Consider the following 23,116-nt stretch of genomic DNA (forward strand, 5'->3'; position numbering starts at 1 on the left):
GGATGGTCTGGAACTCCTGATCTTCTATGCTGTTGTCCCCAACACTGGCATGACAGGCTTGTGTCTCACACATCTTCCTTCTGATCAATGAACACCTCTTCAGCATCCCATGGTCTGGTATTGGGTCAGTGTCATGAGAATGTGGTCATGAGGAAGGTGAATGACACTAACCACCTGGGATGCCATGCAAAGGCGCATTCCCACAGGCACACGTTATTAGGCAGCGTGTGATTGTGTGCAGGTTTTCCTGTTTACGTGTATGTGTGTGTGTGTGTGTTGTGTCTCCATTATAACGACTCCTCTAGATGGTGCACACTGAACTCTGATTGCCACTACTCTTTCCTCAGTCTATTGATTCAAGGTTGGGGCCATCATACTCTTTCTATGACTACTTGCTTTCCGTATTGGCTCAGTTATTCAGGGTAGACCTGCCTAGAGCTACTCACATCTTCACTACCAACCTCATAGCTTGAGTGAGCTCTAGTGACATTCTGAGTGAAATTTTCATCACTTCCTACGTATCTTCTTTTTGTTTTGATCCCTCCAGTCTCTAAAAGTCTGAGGATCTGAACCAGGTGCTCGTTCCCTTCAGAGACCTCATCTGTTCTACTTTATCCTTTATGCTGACCTCATTTCTAAGCATCCTTTGTTTCTCACGTTACTTGAGTATGGATCTTAAGGAGGGAAAAGCCATCCCTGGGCAGTGGTTGGGAAGTGATTGTTCAGTTTCTCACATAACACCTGAGAAGCAGAGGGCTCGATTTCTGGCTTTAGGAAGACAATGTCCCTAAAGGCTTCCCCGGTGGCCCCAGAGAGGCTCTTGGAAATGGCACCTTAGTTTCAGGTCACTTTTGGGTGAAGTAGCTAGCAGGGGTTAATAGCTGTATCATATGACATCAGCAGTCCCCCACCTGGACATTCTACTGTATCCTGGAGAGCCTGGAATTCTGTGATGTCACCTGTGTTGTGGCAACGCCAACTGCCCTTGAGGCATTCGTTCAGTGCCTGTGTGGTTCACCCACAGCCATGCTGACACGACTGAACAGGCTGCTTGGGAGACAGGATGGAGAGCGCAGGGAGACCAGAGAGAGGCACGGGGAAGATGGCCTTCAGTCTCCGAGTCACACATCAAGAAATAAATGGTTCTGGAGAAAGCGCAGTGAGTCCTGGGCAGGGGATAGAGATTCCTGAAGGATGAAGGCTTCAGTTGATCCTTTCAGGAGTGGGCTCCGGAGGTGGGAGTTCCTGGGAAGCGATGTCCTCTTCTGCTTTTCTGAGTTACTCAAGAGCAGACCCAGAGTCGAGGATTTCCGATGGTGTGTGTGGCAGAGCCAGGGATGGTCAAGGCTTCAACTGCTGTGCTGAGGGCCCTCTGCTTTCCCTCGGCCTCTGCGTGGGAAGCACAGAGGGACCACAGTGGTTCCAGTTCCAGCCCTGCCCTTCACCGTCACTGGATTTCTTTTGCTTGTGTGTCACTAAAAAGAGGGAGAGTAACGTCCCCCAGACAAGCTCCCAAATAAATCACACACAGAGGCTTCTTCTTTCTTATGAATGCCTGCCCTTAGCTTGGCATGTTTCTTGTCAGCTCTTCTTGACTTAAATTATCCAGACTACTTTTGGCCTCTGGCTTTTTATCTTTCCCTTCTGTAAATCTTACTTCCACTCTTATTCCATGGCTGCTGAGTGAGTTGGTGAATGGCCACCTGAGTCCTCCTCTCTTGTTCTAGGGCTCCTCGTTATTCTCCTCTCGGCCTTCACCTTTTACTTATACTCTCTGTCTGCTAGGCCCACCTATCCTTGCTTCTGTCTCCCTATTGGCTGTCCATCTCTTTATTAGGACCATCAGGTGTTTTAGACAGGAACAGTAACACAGTTTCACAGAGTTAAACAACTGCAGCATAAACAAAGTCCCACACCTGAAAATAATATTTCCCATCATTGATGGACATATCGAGCAATGGTGATTGGGGATGGAGACATGGCTATGGGTCTCAACTAGAGGATAGCTGTCTACTCTGTGAGGTCTTCAGTGGGTTCCATGCGTTCCCTCTACCTCAGGCCTCTTTTAGGGACTTAACTTGGTCTCTCATGGCCACGTACCATCTAACTGTACAAATTGACTGATGTTTATCTACCTACAGGGAGTACTGGAAAGGCAAGGACCTCAGACTCCCTCACTGAGCAGGAGCCGCAGATGAACAAGGTCGATGAACTGACCCTTCAGCTTCAGATGATGACCGATGAGAGGAATGAACTTCATGCAGCCCTGGCCAACTATACCAACAATGATGTGAACAACAGGTAGTCATTATGTCCAGTTCTCTGGTGATGTCTTGACCCTCCTGTGTCAACCCCAGCATTCCTCATGGCACTTGAGGCTGCACCTCCAAGGTGTCCTCCTGTCCCAACTACTTTTCCCGAGTGCATCTGAGAGGCAGAACTGAAGCCTGGGTAGGAGTGAGATGGGGACACAGGCTGTTCTGCTTCTTCCCAATGAAAAGCAGAGCCTGTGTCCTGAGTCACATTCTATGGATGGGGCAACAGTGTGTGAGCTCACTACATGCATTTTAAAGAGGCCGCGAGAGGTGTTATCTTGTGGGATATGCTGGGTGCTGAGTTCACTGGGAGTCTTTGTATTTGACTGCGGGATTTCTAGCTGGTTGCTCTGGGAGTTGGGCCTGGTTTTATTGTTCCATCTCAGTGTGTGACTGGAAGGCCTGGATCTCATCCCGGCACCTCTCGGCCCTTGTTCCTTGTACTCTGAAATAATGCCATCTACCTGCATGTCTCTGGCATCCTAATTGTTTGTGGGTTTATGTGTGTGAAGAGCAAACGGGCCCAAACATTGCCAATATGGCAGTGGCAGATTTTACCCTTTTCACTTCCCTCTCACTTGGTAAACATTAAATAAATTTCTAAAATTTGTCCCCAAGGTTCATACCCTTATTTGGCCACTGTCTCATTCCTGAAACCAAACACCAATATCCAGCAATTAAAATTCATTATTTGGCTATTCTGGCTTAGCTGTCCAATCAGCTTTCACCAACTCATCCTAGCAAAGATTTTCCCTTATCTCCTTAAACACCCACAATTGAAAAAAAACCCCATTGCTTGTTCTCAGCTATTGCCTGATACAGAGGAAGCCCCCCCCCCAATTCTATGAATGCTTTTCTGAGTCAATAAATCGCCTTGGTGCTGTGGTGTCTGGGTGTGTCCTGTACTGTCTCTTATAGTGTGTGTTCATGTGTGTATCTGTCCAGATCCTGTGAGTCAGAGATTGGCAGCAGGGCTGAGGATCTGTCTGACTCAGAGTCTCAGGTGATAGAAGTGCTCAGGCCCTGGAGTCCCACTTTGAGCATCCCTGCCCTCATTCTTTGTGCTCGCCTTGGTGACTGAATGGAATTCCCTGGGGAGTTTATAAAGTCATTGTACTGTACAGTCTCCTCAATGGAAATCCTGATTATGAGCTCTGAGTATCCTTTTGATAACAGGAACACAGAATATACATTTTTTTTTCCTGAAGACAGGAGACATGACATCACAGGTTCAGGTAGGCCCAGACCCCTCGCACAGACTCCTGGGACATCTTATAAAGAGCTAGTTTCTTCCTCCAGGCTGACTGAGGAAGCTCATGTATCCCTGTCTGTCTCCCTCTTGATGCCCTGCCATTCTGGCCCTGGGGCAGCTTAGCAAGTCTAATAACATCAACAGGTCCTAGTACCTAGGATTCAGGATGTGACACCCAGTGGACTAAGATAATCCGAGACACAGCCGTAATTCATGTGTTCATGGGGTTCTGATGACTGTGTTCATGGGGTTCTTTGTTCCTGGGCCCATGCTCTACCACAGGCTGAATGCTGAGCTTGAGGAGCTGAATATTGATCATCAGAAGGAGACATCAGAGCTGGAGAATTTCCGCAAGGAAATTAGTGAGGCTTCTTCCAAGTGCAAGGAGCTCACTGAGAAGACCAACTCCTACAGGTGAGTGTCTGATTGGATGGGACCCCGCACTTGGGAAGGACAGCTGCTGCACTTGTTTCTCTTTGAACCGAAGTGAGGGCTGTGGCTCTAGCTTGTTTACCTTGTCCTTGTCCTCCCAGACTGATTTCTCCCAAGTGCAAGGAGTCGGAAAGGCCCTCCCAACATTGTCTTGTCAGCTTCCAGAGCTCCTAGATAAAAAACATGGTTTGCACCATGAATGGTCTCTAGGACTCTGAGAGGGGTTTACAGAGCCTATTGTTATGGGACACAGATGTGGAATGTATTCTCTTGGGTCCTCTGTCCTCCCTCAGACCATGTTTGCTCTATACCTGATGATGGTCTCCCAATACCATGATCAGTGTAGGACCGGTGTGTGTTGGGGTGCAGAATCCTGTTCTCAGAGGTACATCACCTGGGTGATACTGACATGGCTAATGTGGGCTGCAGTCTGGGGCTGGCTGAGGACATGGGACCTTGCAGGGAAGGTGGTATTAGTAGGTAGGAGTGGCAGATGGAGGTGGACTGGAGCTCATCATTTTCTGTGATGGTTAAGCACCCTCCACAGCCGGCTTCTGAGGGAAAAGACACAGATGAAGGAAAAAGTGGGCATGTTGAGAGAGGACAACAGAAAGCTGCAGCAGGAGCAGACCTTCCTGCAAGAGTCCTGTGAGGAGACAAAGAGGCTCTGTGAGGAAGGCCTTGAGAAGATGTATGACCTCTTGACAAAGCACCAGCAGGTAAGCTGAGGCAGCAAGAGCAAGTTGCCCACCGATCTAACCACACACACACAACACATACACACGTACACCATCATATAACCATCCCCTCAGTTACCCAGCTGACCACCTCCATTCCATCTAAGAGTTCATTTCTGGGATCCTTCACAAGTCTTTCTGTGGAGTAAGCTCTGGGAAGACACAACCTGACTGGAAAACAAACCATCTCGCTCTGGTAGAAGCTGCAGTTCTTTGAGGGAGATTGGTAAATCACAATTCACACACCTACATGTCAGTACGGTAGGAAGGTTTCTATGCTGGGAGCCACTTAGGGATAATCACAGAGCTTTGAGTGAATTGGTGAGTGAGAACAGGGCCTGTGGATGATTTGCTTGCTTGAACACAATATTTTTATTCTGCTTAAGCTACCAGGCCAGAGCTCTTTGGATCTCCTGTCTCCTCACAGCTAGAGCTTCCTATCTTTTTCTGTCTCGTCATATGCTAACTGGGTTGTTTGGTAAGGAAGAGAAAGGACTTAGTGTTTTCTCTCAATTTTTACAGATTTTTACTACTTTGGAATTAATGAGTTTTGTAATAAAAAATTCAATCCCCAGAGCTTTTTTGAAAGTAAAAGTAGACATTTTCCTTTCACCGAACTAAGGTAACCTCCCAGGAATGTCTCGTTTGTCTCATTGGCCTCACAACAAGGAACCTGCAGTCAGTCTCTCTGCTGACATGTGATGCTCACTCTATCATGCGCATGCTTATGTCTTAGTACAGATCCCTCATAGTTGTACAGAGAGCTGCATTTCAGAACAACACTGTGGTGACCTCAAGGGCTCCTACTGACAGATCTGGGGCTATTTTCATATTATATGTTCTGTGTTATGGTCCAAAGTTGTTTTGTCATGACCATGGGTCAGTCTCATTCTCTAATGCTATCAAGGTCTTCTCTGGAGGAGCCTGGGTAAGGTTCCTTAGGAGACTAGAATGGGTCAGCTTAGAGCTACCAGGAGGCTTCATGTGCAGCCTCTTCCTTTGGGACTTGGTCTTGTGTGGTCAAGCTCAGGTGTGCAAAGGTTTTCACTTACTGTATGATCAGTGAGTCTTGAGATGAAGAACTTTCCTGGAAGGGGATAGAAGTTCAGACTAGGGCAGAAGCCTGACTGAGTCTAAGAGCAATGAGAGACAGCACTGAGGACCGCTGTCTCCCTGCAGCAGGAAAGGTGCTGCAAAACTCCAGTCTTCTTTGCTTTTCTGGGTTCAAGATGGTGTGTGTGTGTGTGTGTGTGTGTGTGTGTGTGTGTGTGTGTGTGTGTTCGTGTTGTGCTTTTATGTATCTTTGTGGGTTTCAGAATATGTGTTTGAGCCTCTATATGTATGTTCACTCATGGAATGATGGACACCTTTAAGGATGATGGAGACCAGTGTTAATAGAAAGTACTGTTTCTGCTCTGGTTAGCATTAATTTGCATCAGCCATAAATCACATGGAGCTGCCAATCTTTTGGCATGTCCAAACAGCTACCTAGAACAAAGGACCATACTACTGAACAAACTAAAAGATTTTCAGGTGTTTGTAGAGGCATAAATATTCATCTGCAAAGAAAATCTTCGCAGAAAACCAAGGTAATGCAGGGCATGGAGGTGAGAAAGAGGCTGCTGAGGCGAATCAAGGTGCCTGAGAGCAGGAAAGCCGGGGTGAGCATGTGTGTCCTTCTGTGCTCTGGGTGAAAGGTGACTGCCCACTAACGACTTATGCATCCTCTTTTTTTTCCTCATCAGTGCCTGCTGCCATTTTCCTTTCACCTTTGTCTAATCTTGACTTGACTCGATAAACTTTGTCACTGGATCTTGGCGTGGATTTTGTCATTAAAGAGATGCTGAACTGCAGAGGTGTCTCCCCCAGCAGAAGTCCCATGGCCATGCTGAGCTGTGAGAACAGGCTGTCTTAGTGCAGCCCACTCAGGCTCATCATCGTCTAGAGCACTCACTGCATGTTGTGTCTGCAGCGCTCAGAAGCTGCTTTCATTCCAAGCTTCTTTACACTGAGTTAAAGTTGGCCTGATGGGGTTTGCAGTAATGAGGACCCCCAGTTATTGCTAGTGGTGTAAAATAGTGCAGCCCTACGAGAAGCTATGTATAATTTTTCAGAAACATGGATTGCAGTCCCCAGATGGCCCAGTGATCCCAGAATGAGAAGTAAGGGTCCACAGAGAATCTAGGGGACACCCGGGTTATAGAAGCATTCCTCAGAGCACCGCCAAACCAGAAAATATTCAAATGCCCTTCATTGAAGAGTAAACATTCAATGAAGTCAAGCCCTTCCATGGAATATTGTTAAGCATGAAGCAATACATGCACTCATTAGGCCATGAGTCAGCCTTCTTCTCTTACTTAGACAAATTCCTGACATAATCATCTTACTGGATGCAACGATTTATTTGAATTCTGGTTGTAGATATTTTCTGGTTTTCTTGAACTCATTTTGCCGAAAATGAGGTAACCTGTGGTTTAGATAGTTCCTGTTGGAAGAAGCTGCCCTCCTTGGAGCCACGGGGAAGCACTGAGTGAGAGGAAGGGGCTGGTCTACCATCAGGCAGTGGTCCTGGACCACGGAACTAAGCCTTTAATGAACAGACTGGAAAACTAGTATGCAAGCTTAGATAACTGATCAAGGAACCCTGGCATCCACCATTGGTGGCCTGGGTGCACAAGGCAAGCACTACATTGACTGCTCTGCCCACTGTGTTCTTCTCCCAGGGACCTGGCGTGCATGTGGTGCATAGACACACAGGCAGGCAAAACACCCACACATATAAAGTGAAAATAGAATGAAAACTCATCAAAACAGAGCAAAGGTACACGATCCTCACCACATCACCACATCCCTGTGCCTGGTTTAGAATACGGGGGGAGAGGGTGTGGGCTAATGAAAGTTAACTCTCTTCTTCATAGGATCCCAGGTGATCTCTTCTTCCATATTGTTAGCTAGGAAGTACACATGCGCATGCAATGCAGTGTGCTTGCATGTGAGCATCCAAGTACTTGTGATGATCAGGACTGTGTAAGTGTGTTTGTTTGAGTTTGTGTACATTCAAGCACACATGTGTACGTGGGTGCATACAATCCTGACCTAAGAACACAATCTTCTGATGAATAGGAACATCAAAGACTGGAGGAACACCTTCGATTCCTAAGGAAGCAGAAGGAACTGGTTACCCATCTAATGGACTTGGCAAGAAAGCAGCAGCATCGCTTCACTGAGTCCCAGATGAGGTAGGAGCACGGACTGACAGAAGCAGTTGTGGTCTAGTGGATTCTCTGTTTTGGGGTCTCTGACCTGTCTGGGTTTAAGTCTATTTGGCAAGGCTCACACCCACATCCTGGTACAAAATATTACAGAATATGATTTCGCTAATCACCAGAAACATTTGTCCAGGAAAATATGCTTGGTTATTATTCTTCTGGGGATTGTGTCCCCTCCTTCTCTTGTGAGAAGCAGGAGGTCAACTGTGAGGGACAGTGTGTCCTCTGCCACTTTATTTTCCTTCAGGAACATCACATTTAGAGAGAAGTTTCTAGTCTTCTTGCTAACTTGGATGCAGCACACTCCTGCTGATTACAGGCTCTCTGCAGGGTTCATCAGTTTCCTGTGAGAAGATTTACTCTGGCCATAAACAGATTAGGAGTTGACAAATTAACCCCATGCAGGTTCTGGGCTGTAGAGGAGCCTTCTCTGCAGTGTTGTGTGGGCTCCACTAGAGGGCAGACAAAGAGTTTTACAGGTTGCTCACTTTCACCTGGTATCTAATTAAAGCCAGGAATATCTTTACTGAATGTGACTCAGATATTGATATCTTTCCAAAATAATATTTTGGACTCTTAAAAAATTCGCTTTTTCAAGCCCAGCACTGTGTACTTTTTCAGTTCAACTTATAGCAGTTTTTAAACATTGAGAAAAAAATCCAGCCCAGGGTTGCTCTGACACTTTTCCCTTGGGGAAGCAGTCAATGAGCTCAGCTAAAAGGTGATGCTGGATTGTCTGGCTGGTGGGGGCTCAAAAGCTGACATGGCAGGGCCCCACCAGGCCTGTGTTCCAGCTGCCTTCCTCCTCTAGGTTTGAACATCTCCAGCATGAACTGGAACAGACCACAGCCCAGGAGGAGAGCCTCCTGCAGATGGAGCTGCTGCAGCAGGAGCGCTATGTGCCAGGCAAGTGAGCCACCATTGAGTCCATTCCCACCAACCAGGGGTTCACGGTGTGGGTTTCCTTCCTTGACTTTTCCTTACTAGGGGTGAAAAGGCCCTGATTTTGTTCTTGCCTGTGCCCCAGAGAGACTGTTTCTATGTCTGAATTCCATTTCTTCTCTGACAGCACCTCGTAAGAGAACTGAGAAGCCTGAGGGAAACCAGACACACCTTGAAGGCATGACATTCTACACTCCAAAATCTAGGCCTCCTCTGAAAAAGCCATGTCCCTTTCTGCTGTGAATTCAATATTGAGGCCAATATCAACCAATCATCAGAGGATCCAGTCACAATCTGATTCACCTCTGTTGGCTCAAATTTTCAGAGAAAAGACTGCATCAGAAATAAGCTTGAGATTCAGAGGAAACCCCAAAAATTACTCAGAAGCTGAACATCCATCACCAAGTGGTCCTAGTGTGGGCAAAACATCATGGAGGGAGATATGTGAGTGAACAAGAGTCATTCTGTCAGCTACTGTCAAGGGCTTTGGCAAGCTGACTGCATATGTGATGTGGAATCTGACAAGGAAGACTCTGTCACACTGCTATCCAGACAGACCACACCCAAAGGCCCAGGATTCTCTCTCTAGTGCAGAGCTGACGCTGACCCCTTATCACACACAAGTGTTGGTGATGATAATTCACTAGAGACTAATCCACTTTCTCATGTCTCATGTTATTGTTTTGATTTTTCTTAAAGAATATTTCAAGGGAAAGTGGGAATTTTGTTTAATTTTATTTGGTTGGTTGTTTTTGTTATGTTTTAGATTGTTTTGGTTTGGTTGGTTTATATCTAAGTATATCTGTGCATTAGTTTTTTTGGTTTTCTTCATTTTAGTGTAAGTTTTTGTTATTTCTTTTATTATTCCCATTGTTTTAATAGTTTGCTAAGATTACACACTGTCTTTAATGATTTCTGTCTTAAAGCCCCCATTGAATAAAATGAATGTTTTATGAATAAAAAGCTATTTCCAACATTACACCCTTCAGAGTCTTCTTCAGTCAGATGAGCTGTCACACTCCTGGAAACCCACAACTCACAGGCGTGGATCTGTAACTGCAAGTTCCAGGTAGCTTGGGCTGCACAGTGATTTTCCAGTCATGGCCTGCACGGGCAGATGGCACCTCGGATATGGATACGGATGGCATGGCCTGCTCCATGTGTGCCCACTAGTCTACAGAAAATCTAGACATATTGCATCCCTGAGGTCATATATTTAGCTTCAGTAGAATGTGGTACACACACGGTACAACATGTTCATGACATCATCATGCAGAGCAAACTGAAGGGAAACACAACTAACTGTAGCCGGAAGCTTTTGTGTGTTCTGCCTGGTCCCGACTGCTTATAAAGTATATGCTTTATTTAGGTAGGTCTCCTGAGACAGCCAAAAGTGCTCTTAATGCATGAGCCATCTCTCCAGTCCCTGCCCTTGACTTTGTCCTCCCAGTCATATGGGCTCTAATAGTAGATTGGATCACCTCCAACCAAAGACAGACGTTTCTTGAGACCTGTAGGGACAGGCACATGAAGCAGGCATGCTAATTGTCTTAGGCTGCCACACATCCATGCAGGGTTCACATAGGTTCCGGACCCAGACCCAGCATCGCTGACTGTCTGATTGGAATGGATTTCTTCATCTCTCAAATAGGTTGACAATACAGGTTAGGACTGTCTAATCCAATGAAGAATTTGAGAAGACCCTATTGTGGGTAAAGAGGTGGTGCAAGGAACCCCTCTTGATAGTCTAAGTAAGCAATATTATGAGGAGCCTTATGACTAGCTGGAGTAAAAGAAGCCTGTATCGGGGCCACATACCTCCTGTGGAGAGTGTTTCTGTGCAAGACTATAAAAAAGGGAGATGGTTGATAGGTAGGTAGATAGATAGATAGATAGATAGATAGATAGATAGATAGATAGATAGATAGATGATAGCCCAGTAGTAGGTACCCAGAGACATAGGGTAAAATATTTTTTTTATAAACTAGTAGTGTTTGATTTTATCCTAGGTCTCTGGACTGTCTACTACTGGGCTATCTACTATCTCTCTAACTATCTATCTATCTGAAAGACCTCTAGAGTAGGGAGACTCTCAAGTCTCAGGATAACACGACCCCCCAGGAACTCACGAGAGAGCGTCCTTGCTGCAATCACAGGAGGTTTATTCACAGGACAGGAACCAGTGCACTGGGGCCAAAACTCATTTCCCACTCAGGGATAGAGAGTTTGACCCCGAGTTACTGGGAGAAGAAGTATTTAAGGGAAGAAACTATCCAAAAGGGTTAGGGAGGTTATCATTGGAAAATTCCAAAAATACCAGTGGTCATTGAAAAATTCTGAAAATACCAGCGATAATCACAAGGGGGTAACTCCCTGTTTCTCAAGATTATAATCTAACTTTATCTTCACTGAAACGGTCAATCTAGATTTTTGATTCTTCTCTCCCTGCTTAAATTTTTGGCTCTATTTTTTCTGCTAGAGGGGTCTGAATTTATCCAGGTCTTTCATATCTTTTTATCTCTCTATCATACACACACACACACACACACACACACACACACACACACTCATATATATATATATATATATATATATATATATATATATATATATATATATATAAAATCTACTCTGGTTCTTGGCCACAGAAGCAAGTGCTGGATGTGGGTTCCTTCTTGTGGAGTGGGCCTTAAGTTAAATCAGACACTGGTTGGCTATTCCCACAAGTTCTGTGCCCCGATTACCCTTCTTATTTTGTAGGCAGGACATTTTGTAGGTCAATGGTTTTGTGACTGTGTTGGTTGGTGTCTGCTTTTCTTTTTCTATAGAGACTAGAAGGAGGGATGCAGGATTCCTGTATGACTAAGCTTGACTTCCCCATGTTCCATGTGTGGATGTTACCTCAGCAATGAACCGTCTGGTAGTTTCTGGACAGCAGCACTGTGTCTTAGCAGCAGCCTGGGTGGTTTGGAGATTTCCATGGGGCACCTTGACCAACAACTGAATTGAGTGCAGACCAGTCCTACCACTGGAACCCTTGCCTGGTGAAGGAGATGGCCAGTTGAGACTCCATTACTAGGAGCCATCACTAGTAATGGGGGAGGACACATAAAGGGAGGGCAGGACATAGAAAACAGGATTTCCCACTAATGTGTTATTACTAAGACAAATACCAGATAGGAACATTCAGACCCTGCACCATGCTGACATGACCAAAACCTGGGCTAGGGGTGTTGCTCAAAGATGGTGCTTACTATGTCCTGGGCCTAGGGTGATTGACAGTGAAGGTGATTTTGTGAGTCCACCTGAGACAGCGTGATTGACAGTGAAGACTCCAAGCAGCAAACTGTACTAACAGTGTTTGAGTTCCTCCATGTCCGCGGGACTTGAACTAGGGAGGCTGGAGTCTGTGTCAAGACATTAGCTAGGCTTCAGTGCATGGGAACAAGAAAGCAGCAGTCAGACCAGACGGGCAGGACGATAATTGCCGTGACTCGGATTCGAACCATGGTTGCTCAGTCCACAACACAGAGTATGACATGCCAAGCAATGAGCCCTAAAGTGGGTGCTCACCCAAGCCTCAGTAAAACTCATGCTGGCCCGGACCGGTTTCCGAGGCTTCCTTCAACAGGCCTGTCCTGCAGAAATGATTTCTCCAAAGCTGCTGGGCTTATAATGCTGCCAAGTGCTAGCGTCTGTGCCTTGTTTGGGTGGTGAGGGCAGTCGCTAACTGTGAAGTCGGTGGGGCGCTGCCACTCTTGCAGGTGCAGTATTTCCCTCCAGCACCTGATAGCCCTCCATTGCCCTCTTCTCTTTGTTGGCTGTGGCAGGTGAGGAGGGGAAGAGCTGCTCTGGGGTCCTCCCAAAAAGCTGGGGAGCAAACCAGCTGTCCAGAGCCTTCCCTAGACGCCCCTGTCTACAGTGTCCAATGCCGTCACTGCCAGTCCCTGGTCTCCTTACTAAACAAGTCTTGGCCTGCCTGTTCCTGTGGTTTATTTTTTTGTTTCCACAGCACATGATTTTTGAAATAAGTCTCTTCTAGGGTTTTTGATTACGAATTATGTTGTTGTTTCCTTCTTTAGCCGGTAGTGTAAAGTTTACCCGTTTTATTAAAATCTGGTCTGTTTCCTGTGCTTTAGTGACTTGTTTTTCATAATTTTCTTTTAGTAACAAAAATGGCCCCACGTTGGGCACCATTTGCAGTAATATGGGCGGTGGGGCTGCTTCCCCAACACCCAAGCCGCCTGGCTCGGCTAGCTTTTGCCCCGAAATAACAACACACAAACTGTATTCATTTAATCACTGCTTGGCCATTCTGCTCTAGCCCTTACTGGCTAATTCTGATATCCCGATCAACCCATCTCTAATAATCTGTGAGCACCGGTCTTACCGGGAAGATTCTAGGTTGGAGCTTCATCGCGTGCCTCTGCCCAGGAGCTGGGAGCATGGCATCTCTCCGAGGAATCGGCTCCCGAGAGGAGAGCTGTCGAGTCTGACCTCACTTCCTCTTCCTCTCAGCGTTTTGTTCTGTTTACTCCTCCCACCTATCTTCTAACCAATGAAATGGGCCAAGGCAGTTCCTTTATTAGCCAATGACCTTCCTCCATCATTTCCCCTTTTTCGGTTTAAACAAAAAAAAAGGCTTTATCTTTAACATAGCAAAATTACATATAACAAAACAGTTATCAAGTAAAAGTTACAATAATCTTTATCATAACTAAGGAAAACTGTAACTATAACTAACTATTCTTAACTCCATCAAAGACTCCAGAAAGATACAATACTACCTAAGCAAACAAGAAAAAAGCAACTTTTAAAACTCTAGAAATGACAGAGACATCTCGCTGCCTGGACAGTCACCCAAAGTTCCTCTGTACCGTTGGGGCATCCATCTTCAGCCTTCAGGCCCATGGTATCCAGCAGACATTTCCATAAAGCAGGAAAATTCAAAGTCAGTTCAGTCACTATCTGTTGTGTCCTGCAGAATGTCTTGCAGACTCTTTCATGAATCAGGAACCCCGAAAGATCATCTCACCTTAGGCAAGTTCAGTAGTCCTCTCTCTGTGGGTTCTCTGTGTCCAGTTTATGCAATAGTCCAGGCAAGAGCAGTTTCTTGCCCAAATGGCTATCAAACTCCATAAGGATCCTCTTCGATGCCCATCTTCTTCTTGAAGTAGATTGGTGCTGCCAGGAGCAGAGTGTCTCATTGTCATGAAAAGTCCTGAGTTATTAAAACATTAAATGTCCTATTCTGTAATCTTTGAAAGACATGAAGAATGTCTATCTAAAATATATCTCTATATATCTAGAAAATCTAACTGACATGACTACAAGCTTTACTATTATCGATGATTATCCATTAACAACCTATATTTCTTAATTATACAGTACATATTTAAATGAACTACACAATCACAATACCTTAATCAAAATCAGAAACACTTATACATATAACAAAATGTAGCGGTGTAAACGAATGCAGACAGTTTGTAAAAAATATATATAGTTTTAATGTAGAAAATAGACTTACAGAACTATCGTTCCCGCGGAGACCAGGAAAGTAGAAGAGACAGCTCGGAGCACGCTCGCCAAATTTATAGGCAGACATTAGCGTGAGGCGAACACGCCCCCTAAGGGGCGGGACTTATCCCTACATCTCCCCTTTTTGTCTAAATAAGACAGAACTAAACCAAATACAACTACATACAATAACAACAAATAATAAATATAACAAACAATATTGAGAACAAAAGCTTTGCTAAACATTTTATCTCAAGGAGTCCAAATAATGTAAAGAGTAACTACAATTATATAATCTTCAATTCCGTCAAAGATCTGAGAAGGGAATAAACATTACTCAACAAACAAGATATATCCAAAATGTGCAACAATTGACAGAGACAACTGACTACCTGGGCAATCACCCAAAGTCTCATTTGCAATGTTGAGTCAACCAATTTTGGCTAAGGCCTAACATAATTGACATACCATTATTAAAGGCAAGGAACTTTTCAAAATTATCTTATCCTGTCTTGGCAGGATATGACAGTCCTGTTTTATCCATTGATGCACGCTCTGTATCTGTGTCAGTGGTTGAGGTATGGGCATTTCTTTGCCCAAAGGCCAGTTCTGCCAAATAGAAAGGCTCCAGGTGGAGTGTCTTTGGTGCTCAACATTCTCTCGGGAATAGAGCGGTGTTGCCAGGAGCAATTGTGTCTCACTATCATGAAACTCTGAGTTAGATTAAAGGCCATTTTCTATAGCTCTTTGAAGAGGTTGAAGATTATCTATCTATATTGAGTATAATCTCTATATATCTAAAGAACCTAATTAGTCTGATTATAAATGACAAACTTAGATGACTATTTATCTATATAATTCTCAATATCTATCTAACTTAAAGACTAAGACAATAAACAACTGTGTAACAAATGAGGATAATGACCTCCAAATATAAACATTGTACAAATATACATTGCAATATGGTAAATATATATCAATACACAAACATTATATAAGTATCTTAATCAGAGGTAGAAATGTACATTGCAATATGGTAAGTATATACAATATATATATCAATACAATATATGTCAATACATAAAAATGTTTTAAACAGACATAGAAATATGCATGCATATAATAGTCAATATAATTTAACTTTGTTTCAATATACAAGAATTGATACCAATATATTTGTCTAAAAGCAGTAACTCACAATTATAAATCTATTATCCCATCATTCCCTCTTTTTTTTTCAAAATGATCCCTGAGCTTATAAAATTCCTCCCCCAACCTCCCAACCCCTAAATGATGCCCCTAAACCCAGGGGTAAACTTTAGTGGGAGAGGGGACGTCGTCCTCTAGAATTACTTCCAGCTGTCATGGGGGCGACGTTCTTTCTGGGGGATCCTGTGAAAGTAAAATGATGGTTAAATTTCAAGATCAATGTCTTTTAAAATTGCAAATAGTCTCTGAGTATTTTGTGCAGGTCTGGCTAGAATGTTGTACAAGATGTGCACCATTTCAGCTAACCAAGTTGGGATCGTCCTGTGCAGCTGGTACCCAAAACAGGTCTTGTAGTAGCGCTATCAGTATCATGACGTCATATCAACCAGGTAGAGTTGTTGTTGTGGGGCCCCATCTTCTTCCTGGAAACTTCAAATGTCACTTCAGGAAAAACTCATTGTTCATTGTGAAAAATTTAAACATTAATCATATAGACATATATATATATATATATATACATACATATATATATTCAATAAAAGGCATGATAGATATATTCAATGAAAAGTATGATAGATATGAAGAAAAGCAAATGTTTTCTAAACTCATATTTCTTTCTGTTCCATATCATGGCTCTTGACATGAGACAGAAACTCCAGAAACTCTGGGTTTTTCTCTTACTAACAGGCTTGGAATTGGAGAGGGACTGAGCGGGTGGTGCTGGCTCACGCCTTTAATCCCAGCAATAGGGAGGCAGTGGCAGGCAGATCTCTGTGAGTTCAAGGCCAGCCTGGTCTACTAGAGCTAGTTCCAGGACATGCTCCAAAGCCACAGAGAAACCCTGTCTCGAAAACAAAAGAAAAAAAAAGGTATTCCCATTCTTTTCATCCCCAAATAGGCCAAAGACAGAAGGTGGGGGTTTTCACAGGTGTCCTCATCACCACCCTACCATTCAAAATAAAAATTGCCTTTATTGATTACCCTGCAGCAGGACAGGCCATAAATAGACAGGGTGTGACAGAAAGGTAAGGCCTTAGGTACCTTAAGTGCATAGGGGTTTTTTCTTATCTTTTTATTTTCTGGACTTGCGGTATTTAGGGGAAGTAGGGGAATTTCCATTTGCCAAGTAACCACACAAGGACTGTAAATTTAGAAAGCTGTTTGTTAAAAGCCTAAAAATTGTGGCGTCTGGGAGGGCTCGACCTCTCGATTAATAGCATAACACACTAAACGATTGCTCCACAGAGTCCTTAAAAAGATCAAACCCGGTCTCCTTGTGAGCCAGACATCACCATGGCAGTCACACCTGTGATGTCCACTTTGTCGAGGCCAAGCGAAGCCAACCTGCCGGGCTCCCTGCCTGCCCCATGGCCGCTTCCAGATCTCGCGCGAACTTTATGAACCCAGCGCCTCCAGGACACTTTGACCCCTATGCCACAGGGGGTCGGGGCCGTCTAGGATACCACGCTGGTGGAGTCACGTTCCAGGCGACCATCAGGACGCTGCAAAGGAGCCCAAGTAAGCGTTAGGGTCGGGTTTTTTACACACCCCGGCAACTGACGCGCGAGAGGTGGTCGCCCCAGGTGTGTGCTGGACCCTCAGCGGGACACCAGTGGGAAAGGCCGCGAGTGAGGTGCCAGTGCTCAGGGAGTCAGGACGGGAGGGAGATGGACGAAATTGACCTGGAGTGGAGAGGGACCCACGGTGGAGGGGAGAGGAGGTGGCCTGGGTGTGAGATTGGGGGCTGTGCACCACGGAGACCGGGTCTCTCTCTCTATCTCCATCAGTCTCTGGACGAAAGTTCTATGGTCATATTAAGATAGTCATCAGTCTGCCTACAGGACAACGCCAGTTGAGGCACCCTCTCCTCCACTGCCCAGGGTCCTAGCTGGGGTCATCCATGTGGACTCCTGGGAAACCCTCAAGAGCCAAGCCTCTTGCCAAACCCCAAATGGCTTCCTCAATTAAGATATCCCCTTCCCTGCTCCCATATAGGTCCTTCCTCCATCTCAACCATCCCACTCTCCCAAGCTCTCCCCAACCTTCTCCTTCTCCCTCTCTCCTTCCCCCCACCACACTCACACCCCCATGCTCCCAACTTTTGCCTGGCAATTTTGTCTGCTTCCAATTTCCAGGAGGATCTATATGTGTTTTTTGTGGGTTCACCTTATTTTTTAGCTTCTGTAGGATCATGATCTATAGGCTCAATGTCCTTTGTTTATAACTAGGATCTACTGATCATGAACTATAGGCTCAATGTCCTTTGTTTATGGCTAGAATCCACTAATGAGTGAGGACATACCATATTCATATTTGGGGACTGGGTTATCTCAATCAGGAGAGTGTTTTCTATTTCCATCCATTTGCATGCAAAATTCAAGATGTCATTTTTTTTTAACCACTGAGTAGTACTCTAATGTGTATATGTGCCACACTTTCTGAATCCATTCTTCCATTGAGGGGCATCTAGGTTGTTTCCAGGTTCTGGCTATTACAAATAATGCTGCTATGAACACAGTTGAACAGATTCTTTTGTAGTATGATTGGGCATTCTTGGGTATATTCCCAACAGTGGTATTGCTGGATCCTGAGGTAGGTTGACTCCCAACTTTCTGAGAAACTGCTACATTGATTTCCAAAGTGTTTGCACAAGTTTGCATTCCTACCAGCAATGGAGGAGTGTTTTCCTTACTCCACATCCTCAACAACATAGGCTATCATTGGGGGTTTGATTTTAGCCATTCTGACAGGTGTAAGTTGTTTTGATTTGCATTTCCCTGATAGCTAAGGAAGTTGAACATGTCCTTAAGTATCTTTTGGCCATTTGAAATTCTTTTGTTGAGAATTCTCTGTTCAGCTCTGTACCCCATTTTTTATTTGGGTTAATTAGAATTTTAATATCTAGTTTCTTGAGTTCTTTGTATATTTTGGAAATCAGACCTTTGCCTGATGTGGGATTGGTGAAGATCTCCCATTCAGTAGGTTGCCTTTTTGTCTTAATGACAGTGTCCTTTGCTTTACAGAAGCTTTTCAGTTTCAGGAGGTCTCATTTATTCATTGTTGCTCATATTGACTGTGCTACTGGGGTTATACGTTGGAAGTGGTCTCCTGTGCCCATATATTGCAGGCTACTTCCCATTTCCTCTTGTATCGGTTTCAGTGTGGCCTCTAATCCATTTGGACTTGAGTTTTGTGCATGGGGATAGGTATGGATCTATTTTCATTCTTCTACAGGTTGACATCCAGTTATGCCAGCACCACTTGTTAAAGATGCTTTCTTTCTTCCATTGTATAATTTTAGCTTCTTTGTCAAAAATCAGATGTTCATAGGTTTTTGGAATAATATCGGGGTCTGTGAATTGATTTTGTTGGTCAGTGTCTCTGTTTTTTATGCCAATAAAAACCTCTTTTCATTACTGTAGCTCTGTAATAGTGTTTGATGTCATGGATGGTAATGCCTCCAGACGATCCTTTACTGTATAGAATTGTTTTGGCAAGCCTGTGTTTTTAGTTTTTCCATATAAGTTGATTATTGTTCTCTCAAGGTCTGCGAAGAATTTTGTTGGGATTTTGATGGAGATTACATTGAATCTATAGATTGCCTTTGGTAGAATTGCTATTTTTACTATGCTGATCCTACCAATCCAAGAGCATGGGAGATCATTCCATTTTCTGGTATCCTCTTCAATTTCTTTCTTCAAAGACTTAAAGTCCTTGTCAAGTAGATCTTTCACTCTTTTGGTTAGTGTTACCCCAAGATACTTTTTGCTATTTGTGGCTATCGTTAAAGGTGATGTTTCTCTGATTTCCCTCTCTGCTTCTTTATGGTTTGTGTATAGGATTGCTATTGATTTTTTTTGAGTTGATCTTGTATCCTGCCACATCAATGAAGTCATTTATGAACTGTAGGAGTTCTCTGGCAGAGTTTTTGGGGTCACTTATGTACACTATCATATCATCTGCAAAAAAAACGCAAGTTTGACTTTTTTCTCTCTTATTTGAATCCCCTTGATCTCCTTATGTTGTCTTATAGCTATTGCTAGAACTTCAAACACTGTGTTGAAGAGATATAGAGAGAGTGGATAGCCTTGTCTTGTTCCTGACTTTAGTTTTCTCCATTTAATTTGATGTTAGCTGTTGGCTTGCTGTATATTATGTATATTATATTTACTGTTATATTATATGCTCCCTGTATCCCTAATCTCTCCAAGACCTTTATCAAAAATGGGTGTTGAATTTTGTCAAATGCTTTTCAGCATCTAATGAAATGATCATATGTTTGTTCTTTCAGTTTATTTATATGATGGATTACATTGATAGATTTTCGTATGTTGAACCAGCCCTGCATCTTGATCATAAGGGATGATATTTTATATGTTCTTGGACTCGGTTTTCCAGTGTTTTAATGAGAATTTTTGCATCGAAGTTTATGAGTGAGATTGGTCTGTAATTCTCTTTCTGGGTTGAGCCTTTGTGTGGTTTAAGTATCATGGTAACTGTAGCTTCATAAAAACAGTTTGGCAATGGCTCTTCTGTTTCTATTATGTGGAACACATTAAGGAATGTAGGTATTAGCTCTCCCTGGAAGTTCTCGTAGAACTCTGCATCAGAACCAAGTGGCCCTTGGCTTTTTTTTTTTTTTTTTGGTTTGGAGGTTTTTGATGACAACATCTATTTCCTCAAGACTTAGAGGTCTATTGAAATTGTTTAGCTGGTGTTGATTTAATTTTGGTGTATGGTATTTATCTAAAAAATCTTCATTTCTTTTACATTTTCCAATTTGGTGGCATACAGGCTTTTGTAGTAAGACCTAATGATTCTCTGAATTTCCTCAGTGTCTGTTGTTATGTCCCCCTTTGCATTTCTGATCTTGTTTTTTGAGTGTTCTCTCTCTGCCTTTTGATTAGTTTGGATAGGGGTTTGTCAGTCTTGTTGATTTTCTCAAAGAACCAGCTCTGTATTTCACTGATTGTTGTGTGTGTGTGTTTCTATTTAGTTGATTTCAGCCCTCAGTTTGAATATTTCCAGTCTTCTACTCCTCCTGGGTAAGTCTGCTTCTTTATATTCTAGATCTTTCAGGTATGGTATTAGGTCTGTAATGTGAGCTTTCTCTGTTTTCTTTATGGGGACACTTAGTGCTATGAACTTTCCTCTTAGCACTGCTTTCATAAAGCTCTATAGGTTTGGGTATATTGTGTCTTCATTTTCATTGAATTCAAGAAAGACTTTAACTTCTTTCTTTATTCCTTCCTTGACCCAGGGGTGGTTCAGTAGTTGACTGTTCAGTTTCTGTGAGTTTGTAGGCTTTCTGGGGGTTATATTGTTGTTAAATTTTAACATTACTCCATGGTGATCTGATAAGACACAGGTGGTTTACTTCAATATTCTTGTATCTGTGGATGTTTGCTTTGTTACTGAGTATGTGATCAATTTTCGAGAAGATTTCAGGAGGTGCTGAGAAGACGGTATATTCTGTCCTGTTTATGTGGACTGTTCTATAGCTGTCTGTTAAAGTCCATTTGACTCCTTACATCTATTAGTTCTCTTATTTCTCTGTTAAGTTTCTGTCTAGTTGACCCTCCATTGATGAGAGAGAAGTGTTGAAATCTCCTACAATTAGAGTGTGGGGTTTCGTATATGCTTTGAGTTCTAGTAATGTTTCTTTTACGTATGTGGGTACTTTTTGTTTAGGGGCATAGATATTCAGGATTGAGACTTCATCTTGATAAATTGTTCCTGTTATGAGTATAAATGTCCTTCTCCATCTCTTCTGATTGATTTTAGTATGAAATCAATTTTGTTAGGTATTAGGATAGCCAAACCCGCTTGTTTCTTAGTTCCTTTTCATCGGAAAACCTTTTCCCAGGTCTTTGTTCTGAGGTAGTGTCTGTCTTTGAGTTTAAGGTGTCTTTCTTATAGACAGCTGAATGTTGGATCCTGTTTTTGTATCCATTGTCTTAACCTCTGCCTTTTTATAGGTGAATTGAGCCCATTGATATAAAGCAATATTAATGACCAGTGGTTGTTAACTCTGGTTTTTGTTTTTGGGTTTTTTTTTTTTGGTGTTAGTGTTTGTGTGTTTCCATTCTTTAAGTGGTCTTGGTGGATGGTTATCAGATGTCTGTGCAATTGTGGGTATTTTTGGCTTCCTTGGGTTGAGGTTTTCCTCCTAGTGCTTTCTAGTACTTTCTAGCCCTTCTGTAGGGCTGGGTTTATGGATATATATTGCTTAAATCTGTTTTTGTCATGGAATATCTTGTTTTCTCCATCGATGGTGAAAGAAAGCTTTGCTGGGTTTAGTAGTGTAGACTGGCATCCATGGTCTGTTTGTGTCTGCAGCACATCTATCCAAGACCTTCTGACTTTCATGGTTTCCATTGAGAAGTCAGGTTTAAGTCTGATAGGTTTACCTTTATATGTTACTTGACTGTTTTCCTTTGCAGCTCTTAATATTCTTTCTTTATTCTGTATGGTATGTGTTTTGATTATTATATGGCAAGGAGATTTTTTTGATCCACTCTATTTGGTGTTCTGTAAGCTTCTTATACCTTCATAGAAATATCCTTCTTCAGGCTGGGAAAGTTTTCTTCTATAATTTTGTTAAATATATTCTTTAAATATCAATTTTCTTAACAAATACCAGGTAAAAAGCAGGGTGTGTGTGAAGAGCAAAATAAAAAGTGTTCTTTGTTTCTTTGTGGGATGACAAAATAATCTGGTGAGCTATATATTTCTCTTGTCTACCGTTGACTTTTTCCCGAAATCTCAGGGAGACTGCAGTGTCCTTTCCACTCTCCGAGCTCCATCATGCCGCCCAAGGGTGACAGAAAGAAGAAAGATGACAGGAAAGTCGGCCCAAAAGGACAAAGGCCCAGTAAATAAGTCTGGTGGCAAGGCCAAAACGAAAGAGTGGTCCAAAGGCAAAGTTCAGGGCAGGCTCAACAATCTAGTCCTGTTTGACACGGCTCCATATGACAAACTCTGTAAGGAAGTTCCTAACTGTAAGCGTATTACTCCAGCTGTGGTCCCTGAGAGACTCAAGGTTCAGGGTTCCTTGGCCAGGGCAGCCCTTCAGGAGCTGCTTAGTAAAGGGCTCATCAAGCTGGTTTCAGAGCTCAGAGCCCAAGTAATTTCCACCAGAAACACAAAGGGCGTGGACACCCCATCTGCTGGTGAAGATACATAAATAGGTTCAATTGACTGTACATATAGAAAAATAAAACTATTTAAATTAAAAAACGAAAAAAAGAAAAGAAAGATAATGGACCTCTGTATCTGTAAGGCAGTCCTAGCTAAATGTATTCCTTTCTAAGAGTTGCTAAGGTCAAAACGTCTCTTACAGCAATAGAACACGGAATAAAACTCAGACCAGAGAGGACACCAAATGGGGGAGGGACGACCACACCAAAGTGGACAGATTTCCAAGAACTGAAAACTATA

The 23,116-nt window shown here is 43.3% G+C and overlaps 1 pseudogene; it reads left to right on the forward strand.

Annotated features, from left to right (window-relative positions):
• The first annotated feature begins 22,483 nt into the window (after positions 1–22,483).
• LOC142854073 (small ribosomal subunit protein eS25 pseudogene) lies at positions 22,484–22,862 on the forward strand (annotated as a pseudogene).
• Positions 22,863–23,116: the final 254 nt, after the last annotated feature.

Source organism: Microtus pennsylvanicus, chromosome 7 (assembly GCF_037038515.1).
Source record: "Microtus pennsylvanicus isolate mMicPen1 chromosome 7, mMicPen1.hap1, whole genome shotgun sequence".
NCBI classification, from domain to species: domain Eukaryota; kingdom Metazoa; phylum Chordata; class Mammalia; order Rodentia; family Cricetidae; genus Microtus; species Microtus pennsylvanicus.